The sequence below is a fragment of the Hermetia illucens genome, chromosome 2 (genome assembly GCF_905115235.1).
Source record: "Hermetia illucens chromosome 2, iHerIll2.2.curated.20191125, whole genome shotgun sequence".
Lineage (NCBI taxonomy): Eukaryota > Metazoa > Arthropoda > Insecta > Diptera > Stratiomyidae > Hermetia > Hermetia illucens.
In genome coordinates this window covers 11,578,740-11,591,106 of record NC_051850.1, presented here as the reverse complement: position 1 = coordinate 11,591,106, position 12,367 = coordinate 11,578,740, and the positions used below count along the sequence as shown (strand labels likewise).

The window sequence follows — 12,367 nt, the reverse complement described above, 5'->3', positions numbered from 1 at the left end:
CTTAAAGATGACTCTATATGCCAACAATATGGTCAAACATTAGCGTTCCTCATGTGTTATTAAAATATGCTATGCAAGTGATGTCTGCTACTTAGCCCAGCAGGGAATATGGCAATGGACTTTGTTTAAAGATGGAGAGCGAGGGACTGTTGGAAAGATGGAGCCAATTTCTAGTAACCAAAACAGAGCAAGCTGCTTCTAGATATACTGCCCTACGTATAGGAGGTTGTCATCAGGAAGCTGAAGTTTGAAAGGAGTTTGAGATCCCGGGCTCAAAATTTATACTCGAAGCTACTTCCATGGTATAGAAAGTTCCTGGGGTTGAATGAAGCCTCTTGTATCCAGTGGGTCAGTGACTTCCTAAAACTAATAAAGTCAATGACCGAAACTTGGGAACTCAAAGATAAAGTTAAACTTAATCCTTTTTATTGGGAAAACTTCAGGTGCTCTATAGTTGCTCCACAAAACTGCTTGGAAACTTTGAGGCACCCCCTTTGCCTACACCGCTTTTCCGCATAGTTGAACTAGACGATATCCAGTAATGATAGCAAACATGTAGCATTCGTGATTGATTTTTTGTTGATTGAATACGTTGGCAAGTACACCAGCTAAAGAACACACACAGACGATGAATCTGAAAAGCCAATATCGACGTGTGGAGCTTGTTCGTTGCCATGCTCCATATATGTTTGCACCCACCTATATCATGCTTTGAAGTAATAATGTGCATCGAAATGAGGGTGGTAAAATGTATTTACTTAATTGCGCTGTACTTCCTGCAGATCGGGGAAAGTTGCAATGCAACTGTTTGATTGAGGAGCAGACACACGATTGTTTAGATCCAATGAGTTTAGCAGTTCTTAGTTGGAGGTATTCAAAATTGTTTAGATTCCAGCGATCCAGCGTAAACAGTGGATGTAAACATTGGGGCGGATTCTGTTGTCAGCGAACGTATTAAATAGCACTTTGAAGGGATCAATCAATCTGGTTGCGAAAGACCGTTTTCTCGGGTGAATAATAGCTTTGAGAATGCTTCTGTGGCTTTTATGCTCTCAGAAATGCAGGGAAGGTACCATTGAGTTCAGGAATAATCTGTAGATTTATAAGGAAGATATGTACGCTGTCAACTCTAAACACAGTGAACCCGTTCCTTCCAATTGAAGCCCGAATTTTGTCAACTTGTTTATATTTCTCTTCATTCCCATTGTTCAAGGAACAGACGACACCTATCGCTTACTGTTCAAGAATTGGATATTTTCGAATGAACTTCTCACAAAAGGATGTTGACTATCTATAATTCTGCAGGTTGCACCGCGAACTACCATAGTAGCAACTTTTGGCAAACGAAATCTTTCCATGAAATATGAAAACTTCCGAGAGCGTACCCAGATATCAGAGTTACTACTCTCAGCGTCAAGAAGCAGGAATATCACCACGGTTCGGACCAACTGGAAAACGACCGTGCTTCCATTTTTTCCTCCAGGGATCCCTCTGGGTTGGTACCCACGATGAAACATAAAACCTAAAAAACGCTTATTGAACCAGCACCATCAACTATACTGCCAAACCCTATTTCCACTTCTACATGTTGACCGCTGGGAGCTCTTTCTCAACGAAAAGCTGCAGATGGAGAAGGATGAAGGAGAGCCTCGCGCGCCTAAAAAAGGGATGCAAACGGAATGGAAAAATGCTGGACACAGGGTAATGTTGCATTTTCAAAGGATGGGACGGGCACGTGGGGAAACTGATCACGAACTCCGTCGAGCGGAGAAGCGACTTCACAGACGGAAGAAGGAAGCCTGGGAGAACCAACAAGTCTGCGAACTCGAAAAGTACAGGGAGCAAACGCACTAGCCACGCAAGTTTTACCAACAAGTCAGCAAGAGAGGCACCACGATGTTCATCATGCCAAGACAAAGAGGAAATCTGATTTCCGACAAATGCTGCCACCACGAAGTATAGAATAAACAGTCCGTGAAATTCGTCGGCTTAAAAATCAGAAGTCGCCTGGGACCGATGAAATTTGAGCCGAATTGGTTAAAAATGAAGGCGAGCAATTACACCAAGTGGTTCATCAACTAGTGCTCACGGTGTGGGACAGTGAATCAATGCCTGGTAGCTGGCAACTAGGCATTATCTGTCCCATACATGATGCAGCAGTTAAAGAGGTATCAAGTTGCTAACTGATATTCTCCGCTATCTTGCTAAATTTGATAGCCCCAATAAGAACATCATTAGCCCATACCCGTTCGAATCGTCTCGAAGGACAACTTTAGGGGATGTCGGATTGGTAGACCTCGGCGCAAAACCGGGGTGTCTGGAGTTCCTTATTAAGGCAGACCTGGATACCGATTGTTGTGCCGTTGATGATGATGATCATGAACAGATCACCCAAAATACCTCCTTAAAATCAGATTAACGCAGTTTCTGACTTTCCAAAATACGGTATTAGTTCAAAAAATTATTTTGTAGTCAAAAATAGAGAAACTTTTTTTTAAATTTCATCACTTTGAATACTGCTTGTCAAACCATTCCGCAATGCTGATTAGTTTCTTTAAGGATTTTACCACTACTGGAATTCGCGGTAGTAGCTTTCCAACTTCTTTTTTCCTACGATGACTTCGATTTTCCCTTGTGGACAGTATTGTAATAACACTGACATTGACTAACACAGACTTCGGGCATTTTACTACCTTGACACCTGACCGGAACTGATTGTTGTTCTTTCCAAATCTTCAATTGTTCATCGTCGTGGGTGAGAAATCCACCCTTGACGGCCTTCACAGGATCATCGAAAGATTGGCGACCACATGCAAACCCTTTCGTGATGCCGTATACAGTCCTGAATTGCGACCAGCGCAATAGCAAATTCCCTCTTGTCACGGTTTACACTACGCTGATCTTCTGTGGATTTCATTTGGTATCGAAGTTTGAGCGCGTCACGCCGGCCATGCTTCGCGACCATCAGTAGAGCCTTCAACCTATTCTGTTCACCGATCCACTTCCACGATTCCGTGGACAGCCATATTTCGTGACGTGGCCGACGACCTGTGTAGCACCCAAGGAAAGAGCATTCTTGGTGGCAACGCAATGCTCATCGATATCCGCTGTCCAATCAGCAAGACACGTCTCCCCCGGTCAAGCGACAACTGGATCGTGCAAGCGGCCGACGTTAAACTTAAGGGGCGGCATCTCCCCAACCCCGCGAGAAGTGGCGGACGCAACACGCAAGCGAACGAAAGTGACCATCGGATGATGATCCTTTTCGAGGCCGATATCAACGCCTCTCTTGTTTCGCACATCCATCAGACAACTCCTTAATTTACTGTTGATCGCGAAGTGGTCGATCTGATTGCTTGTCGGTCAGTTGAAAGCCAGTTGACCATATGGCAGGTTTTTGCTGGAACTATGTGTCACTAGTGGCGAACCGGTTAAAGTTGCAGAAACCCATGAACCCTACCATTACCGTTATCGTCACCAATACCGTTTCTCCTTATCACATGTTCGATCAAGGTATTGTCAGATCCCTCCTTCACATTCAGATCACTCATTATGATCAAAGTATTACTTCAGGAAGCCTCCCCTGAACCGCGTTTAATTGCTCGTAGAAAGCATACTTCTCCACTGTATCGGAATTCTCTTTTAGTGCGTATTATTGTACATTTGTGGTGCTCCTTAACCTGCACCGGAATCTTAGAGTTAGAAGTCTGCCAGAAACCGGCTCACAGGTGGGGAGAGCGCGTCTTACGCTACCCGTCAGAAACAATCCGACACCAGATTCGCGTCTGCTGCCACTTGGCTTTCCAGAATACAAAAGTACATTATCGCAAGATAGAGAGGAATACTCTCCAGAGTCCCACCATCCTATTTCGCATAGGCCCAGAATATCCAGCTTATATCACTAGAATTCCAGCTCAAGTTGGAGAAAGAGCGCATTCTGTTGCATGTGCACATTCCACTAACCAACCATAATCCGTTTTCGATGGCCGAAGGTCATAGCCGTGAGGTCAATCCCTATCCGAGGCGTGGTTGACTTTTCGGTAGAAATAAAGTTTGAAAATTTGCAAGTTTTAAGCTCACAAATTTCTATGCCTTTAAGCCGCCTCTTATGACAATCAAGGAAGACTTTGAGTTTATTCTCAAATCCTAACCCGGAGGACATTTCAATATAGGTTTTCCATATACCAAGGATATTTTCTCGTGCATCAATCCCGAATGTTTCCAATGTTTCTTGAAGTACTCGCGACGGCTATTTTGTCACTCTAACATCGACGAGGTAGAACTCGCCACTACTCTTGTTTTTATTATCTGATTTCTTCTGTAGCATTGCAGCTTCTAGTGGAGTTCTCATTTTTATCGAAACCAGGGGGCCTAGTTCATGCATGGATCTCATGCATGTCGCCATTATCATCACAGTCTCTGTCAACCGATATTGAAGGGATAGTTCCAGTTGCCATCTTTGTTATTGCTCTGCATAGTTGTTCCTGTACCTAGTCTCCTTGATAGAGCGCCTTATCCATTCAAATCTCTCTCGCAGTTCCTACGGGTCCATAATGTCAAAATTGTGCAACAGATTTAAATAATTTCGCTGCAATATGTTCTATTCATGAATGCCTATAGCTGGTTCAGTGTAGGCAGTGTCGTATTTAAATTAGGTAGTCTTGCTGGAGCACCCTTTAGGCGGCTTTAATTCTGATAAATTTGAGCAGTTTTGTCAGAGATCCAGGCAATACCTTTTTAATGCTTCCGTATGCGTGGTTGGAGCCTGTGACAATTTCTGTAGAACCTCGTGCCCTGAAAACTCTATGATGTTATTTGCATAGCATGCTGGTTCCAAGTCCAGATGAAGGAGGAGAGTTTGAGGCACTAGGTACTATCCTCAGTGAAACAAAAAAAGGAATAAAATGCTTAGATCAGAGAAAGGGATAAAGTATAGTTGGAATAACGACATTGCACATGGCCACAACTGTGGCCCAACAAATTCTTCAATCATGTCATTGAGGAAAGTTAAACACCATCTGACTAGCAAGAAAGTACCAATATGGAAAGAAAGGTAGCCCAGCAGAATGTGCAAATTACCGGCCGATCCAGTTACTATCTCATACTATGGAGATTTTATAACGCACTACCGTATTCGTTATAATAACCGTGAATCAATCCGGATTTGTCAAAAACTGCGGAACCAGTGACGCATTTCATGCTGCGCGGTTACTCATGGAGAAACACCGTGAGAAGCATTGGCTTCTTTACATTGCATTTCCGGATCTGTGGAAAGCGTTTGATCGTGTGCCACACGAACTCATCTGGTATGCTTTACGACAACACTTAGTGCCAGAAGAACTCGTGGGCTGGGTTCAGTTGGTCTACCATAATCCGAAAAGTAAACTTCGAAGTATGGCACGTGTATTAAAACCGCTTTGTGTCTCTGTTGGTGTTCATCAAGGAAGCCCCCTCTCACCACTCCCCTTTGTTCTCGTTATGGACACTATCACACGGGACATGCAACGTCCAGCGCCCTATACACTGCTTTATACGGATAATGTTTGATGATCCAATAGCAAAAATGATCTCGAACAATTTGTCCAAAAATAGAATGATCGCCTCATGCAAGACGCTCTCAGATTTAATCTGAATAAAACCGAATTTTCGACGAACGACCTCCTTGAAACAGGCACATGATGACTTTCCAGAACTGAGCGCTTTAAATATCTCGGGTCAATGCAAGCAGCCAATGAAGAACTGCGTTGTGAAATTGCTTTACGCATTAGTGGAACCTGGGTGATGTGGGTTTCCACAACTGGTGTTCTTTGATGTTCTTAAATCTAAAATTTACCACTGTGTCGTTCACCCTGTTGCCTTCAATGGATCTAAGTTCTAGCCGACTATAAAAGACAATGGACGGCGTCTTGCGGTAATGGAGACAAAGATGTTGCGTTGGACTAATGGCATGACAGTCTTTGATCACATCCGAAATGAGGATATCCGCCATGGATAAAGGGTTGCAGTGATCGTGAAAAAATTGCGGGAGAGGCCTTTTCGATGGTATGGTCACGTAATTCGCACTAACGACAATTCACCCGCCAAGATTGGTCTGACCGTTGAATTCGATGGTAATTGACCAAAAGGCCGGGCGAAACAACGGTGGTTCGATACGCTAGATGGGGATTTGAAAGCCTCGCGAATAGATCTAGATCAGGCTTTTGATAAAACAAAATGGCGAACCCGTTCACGACGAGCCGACCCCGCTTGTGAACGGGCCAAAGGCTGAAGAAAATGAAGAAGAGCACAATGCTAACCAATGTGGTTAGCATTGTGCTCTTCTTCATTTTCCTCCTACAATGTATTGTAGTGTGCCATCACGGTCTTGAATGAAGTGCTCTAACACACTTCAAGGCCCTGATCCAATGTGGATTCTTGCATTAACGACTATTATTATCACCACTTCGCCACCATGAAAATTAAGATATGTGGATTGTCTTAAATCACACAACTTCTCGTCAGCTGAAAATTTTTTATATTTTGGTATATTCTCAGTCATTATAATCCTTTAATTTATTTAATTATTAGTTGAGGAATTATTTGATCTAATCTGAAAAGAGAAATAAATATCAACTATTTTTCACTTTCAAATTAATCCAATTCTAACTTTTCTTTAATTCTTGAATATAAATTCTTGTTTCATTCTAAGATGTTCTGTTTTGTTATTTCACATTGCAAGCAATTTGATAAAATTAAGGTGGGGCTTCATAAGCAGTTTTTCGTCCCGAATTCTTAGGAGAAAAGTCACCATTGGAGCTTTTTACAAATGGCGCCCAACGTGGGTTATATTCCAAATGCATCAGGCTCATGAAACTTAATTTATTTTAATGCCTTAAAAAAGGTTGAAACACTAAGAACTTAACCTAATTTCCCAAACTGGCTAGGAAAATAATAAGGGAGCTAGAATCGACATGTACTTCGTTTAGCATTTGGGTTATAAGTTATAATTCAAGATCATGAAGCAGGTGTTCTTCAAGGGACTATCACCATGGTGTGATAGTCACCCGTAGCTAAAGAAGTGAATATGTATTTTTATTGTTAAAGATTTAAAAAGAGCCTGCATCGTCTAAATACATACCTCTAAATGTATAATTTTCCTTGCTTTATTGAAAGGATGCCGGGGAATCAGTCACTGAGTTCTTTGAAACTAAAAAAGAATAATGATTAATAGTTTGGGATTCTGATTTCCACCAAACGGTTCGTCGTTTATTCCAATTTTAATACTCTACCAAGTCTTTAGTTAGTTTTAGCTTAATTTCAAATCCATTTGATATTTTCCTAATTTTCAGGGCCATCCATCCCCTTTCAGATTCTTGTTCCTTGTCTGAAGTGGTGCTATAATTTTTTCATGTAATCCAAAGTTGACACCTGAATGTACCATATTCGCTTTTTGAAAATCAACATGGAAATTGATAAATAAATTATCAACCAATGAAAACAGAGAACTGTTGTATCTTTTAATTGTTAAAACTATCCTAAGGATCTATCTTTTTCCGAATTGCAGGCCTCATAATTTAGAAGATAACAAAATTCTTTCTAAATGACTCCAATCCAAGACACAGTTTAATAAGCTACATTCTGTTAATTTTCCACTTGAAATAAGGCACCTGAAGCATAATACATATTTTAAGAGAAAAACCTTTCTACAATAAATCACTTAATCAATTTGCAATTTGCACCAGCAATTTTAACATTTCAGTTAGTAATGAGTTTGTTTATTTGGTTACTCATGGCAGTTAACCCCACAGTTGGGCGCCAATTTGCATTTTAAATCTTTTGTAGCCAACGAGCTGAGAACATGGTTTTCTACTAATGCATTCGTATCTTCAGTACGCTCTCAATTATTTCTAAATTCAAGTTTTCATCTTATCAGGAAAAATATTCTCCAAACGTGTTGAGTAAATTTTTCATCTTAATAATCATGATTAGGTAAATTATTAGACTAATATTCTTCAAAATTCCTTACTAGAACTTACGTACATTTATAGCTACATATGTGCCTGCATCTTAGTTCTAACCAATATTTAAAGACCTGAACAATAAACAACAGGAACAAACTGAACCTGACACCCAGGGGCCGTCAAATCCCCAACCTTAAACTTCAGAAGGATACTTTCCTGAAACACCTCTCAATGTTTATCTTCTTCAGATACTTTTATATAAATGGGAAAAGATACAGATAGTCTCTCTCTACAATTTAAACTACAAGTTTAATATATAAGTCTCCCTCCGAGCCACGACTATCGATGCCATCTCGCGGGAAATTTTCTGTTGAATTTTCTCTCTAAAATCTCTTATACACCGCGACTCTCATCCCTACCCTTGGTTCAGAGAGCGAGCAAACCTGAAACCTGCGTCGGTTACCAACTCAGATACTGAATTTCATAGATAGATCGAAGTATCTTTCGGAGAGAGACACCATATGTGAGCTACCCCTCCTGAATACTTGGGCTCAGACTTTTCCAGCTCTTGGACAATTTCGCACAAGCCATGAGTGAAACCCGTCTCAGATATATATAGTTTGTATATGTACAATTGTATGGAGAAACCGAGTTGTGCTGATGGCAAACCAAATCAGTATGAAATCAGTTGAGAAGTAGACGATACGAAAGACGGATGCGCGAGAAAATTTTTCGTAAAAAGAAGGACTGTATCAGTTTTTTTTACTAGATTCCAAAGATAAAAGTGAAAAGATATTTCATTTTCCTGTGAATGTGAAAAGATATTATACTATCAATATCAGTCTTCTTATCGTTTGTTATCAGTTGAAGGTGATAACGCTGAGTCTGATTTTGGTGTACCTTGAGTTTTACTGGATTTTTATAATTTTTCATTGCCTATAAGTATCGATGCAAGTGAACGAGATATTGTATTGATAACGCAACACAAGTATCTGAATACGAATTTTTATTGTATTTATTTTCAATTCGTTGTGATTTAAATGAAAGTATTATATTAAAAGTGTTCCTGAGTTTTGTATTAAAAAAAAATATAATAATTAATCATTTTGGTTCTGTGAGATTAAAAATTAATTAAAATCTTATCTGGTGCATTTATAGAAGTGTGTATACGAATATATTATACCTAAATACAAATCAGGAGGCAAATATATATAAAAGAAATATATATTGCAATTATACAGTGCAAAATTAAATCATATCAAGTCAAGCTGATAAGAAGAGAAAAAGATTCTTTTGAAAATCACTGAGAAAGAAAGGTGCAATCAACTTGGTGTCATTGGAACTGCCCCGTCACTTTATCAGTCATTAGTATATCTGTATACAATCTATACATGTATATTGAGTGCGTAGTGTCATTGGCGGTGTGAATACCGGCAAATTATCTTCTTTGGAATACACATTTGTCTAGTGAAATAAAGTTATGTCCTTGGCGATGGTGTCATCATGACCGTAGCGAAAATTCATAAATATCGATATTGGTAAGTTTTGGAATGTTATTTTGAAAATATTTTAGATGTTCGCATTTTGGGTAATTTTTATTGAAAATAGTGATATATCTTATATGAGGGTGATCATTCTTTGATTTGAAACTAGGATAGGGACGAAATGGATGGTCAATTGGGGAGGAAGTATTTGATGAGTTAGGGAGGAAAGTGACAGTTTAGAAATATTTTTGGGAAGCTAAAATAGAAATAAGGATAATTATCCTTTTTTGGCTCAATGAATCTTATTTATACCATTGAAAATAATTAAAATAAATTAAGCAGAAAATGAATATCAAAATGTAATATAAAATTAAAACTATTAAAACGGTCACGAATGGCACGGAAAGACACTATTCCTTATTGATAATTGCCTGTCCAATGCATATTTATATTTATTTTTCCTCTGAAGCAATTATTATACTACCAGGGGCAATATAATTTGCAATTATTATCAAACAATATCAAATGATTTTTTAGACGAATATAATGATTCAAGTGGCTCATTTTACATTTTAATTTCGCAAGGTGTAGCAATAAATGAATAATAAATAAATTAGAATTTCATAATAATTTCAAAATCAATGATAGGTTGGGATAAAGCAATTTACTTTGATATTATAAATTACACAAAAAAGAACTATAATTTTTCTTATAATAGTTTAACATTCAGCTTTGTTTTGTTTAGTGTTATTGAGGCAATATGTTGCATATAGAGTGCTTTTCCGGTTAGAATTATAAATAATATTCAAAAAGAATTAGAATTATCAAAAATTGACAGACCATATTTTTTTATTACTGGAGACTAGCAAATGCCGGTGGATTAAGATGAAAATGAATTTAGTTAGTTTGATTTATAATTCAGTTTCAAACAATTTCTGATAATTATAATTTAAACTTTGTTAAGGTTAAAAGTGACTTTATATTACTAAATAAAGTGAACCCTTGGTTTGATCTTCCAAAGATATCGAAACTGACTTTCAAATATTAAATATATTATACGATGCGATAAAAGTGCCAACAAATATATATTTAAGAATGACTGGCTTTCCAATTCTAAAGAAATTGATAGTTTGTTATCACCTATTATAAAAATAGAAGAAGCTGACTCAGGACCCTCTCAGTCAACAATCCAAAACAATACGTTCGTTCTATTGTAGTGTATCTAATAGAGCTCTATTTATGGGGTTGTACCTTCCGCAAACTATCGTCACCCATTTTAAGGAAATGTGGTTATACATATTCACCTCATTGTAATCAACTCATCCAAGATGGCAAAGTTGAGTATGAATAATACATACGTGTACATTAAGTTGGAAAATCAGCTCTAAAGTGAGTAACCCTTTGATTCTGTTTGATTAGCCTGATAAATGCGGAAGTCTTCAATGATTAAATCAGTATAGACCATCGTGTACTACGCCAGTTGTGTTATAACTAACAAACCATATTTGTTTTGCAAAAAAAAGTATCAACAAGCAAAGACTGCGTTCCAGATTTTCTTTTGCACAATGAGCTGAGTAATTTTGTAATTTTATCTTTAATTTATGGATTTACTATCTGTGTTTGCCTTGAGTTTGTTTGAATTTCTGCACAAGGTAGATTAACGTATGATTTTATGGGGGACTGATTTTAATTTATTAATGTTTATTAGGCTAGTGGTTGGGTGGTGGGTATGTGAGTGCTTTCTGGGGATGGAGGGAAGTAGATAGGTTTGTTGATTCAGGTTTCAGATTGGGGCAAAAATTTACTCATATTTTCGATAGAACTTTACCGGCTGATAATAGTATTTAGCGCGAAATGGTTGTGTACATATATTCAAAGTATTAAAATTGAACAATTGAGTAAAGTCAACTACAAATTGAGCCTTAGTGGCGGAGGTAGTGAAAAAATTTTTAAAAATAACTGAACATAAGAATTTGGTGACAATGCTTTCGAATGAGAGCAAAATGAAGCGGTTAATATTGGACCAATTAATAATTTTATTTATTTTAATCAATAAAAGAATTTGTATAATCAAAAAGCAAATATATAAAGTAATTGAGAGGGGCTCATGTTTAAACTGAATCTAGATAGAAGAATTAGTAGCGTTAATTTTAAAGAAGGTTTCAAGTACTTAAAAGTTTTTCCTAAGGAAGGCCTTAAAATTGGATATAAATATCATAAATTAGCACAAAATAAGCCGTTCGGAGTGTTATACTTGAAATTAAAAGTGCGATGCAATGATTTTTATCAAAGCATATTAAAATGAGATTAGATTTTTGTCTGCTGCTTGCAGTCTTGCCTGAAATTAATAGACAAGGGGTAGCTTCCTCCAAACTACAATTTTCAGTTTTAAATGTAAATATATATTTCGGGAGCGACTTACCCCTTTCATCAGTACAAAGCTACTTACTAGCTTTACAAGGTTTACATTCTTTTATATCAAATATTCGCCAAGGGCTAAGCCAAGATGCTAGGCTTTGTGAAATATCTACCAACCAAAGCACAATGGGAACTTCCAACAAATGCATGTAGTATAAAATGATAATTTTAATACGACCAAAATAATTCTATTTGGCTATTCTCATCAGCTTCTTGGAATAAGCCAATTGTTCTAAAATTAGAAACCATTTTATATTACTCATATACCAATCACCTTTCGCTGAAGATACGAATTTATAGTTATAGATTGACAAATGCAAACGTATTATTACCAAAACTAACTTAAACTGAAATTATATATTCTCCAAAATTCTATGCAAATTTGATATCGTCATCTTCAATTTTCTAAAATGTTTCTGAGTGAAAATAAATTAAAACGAAAATATAACGCTTTAGAGATGAATAAATCTGTTCCCGATACTGCTCTCATGAAGATGATTTCATTTATCGTGGGAAGGTCAAAAT

At 37.7% G+C, this 12,367-nt stretch overlaps 1 protein-coding gene across 1 annotated transcript in view; it reads left to right on the top strand.

Annotated features, from left to right (window-relative positions):
- Positions 1 to 8,551: 8,551 nt before the first annotated feature.
- Positions 8,552 to 12,367, top strand: part of LOC119647951 (leucine-rich repeat-containing protein 15) — a 72,859-nt gene continuing 69,043 nt past the window's right edge. The window contains exon 1 of the mRNA XM_038049338.1: positions 8,552 to 9,478. The gene's annotated coding sequence lies outside the window, so the exon portion shown is untranslated. The remainder of the gene's footprint in view (positions 9,479 to 12,367) is intronic.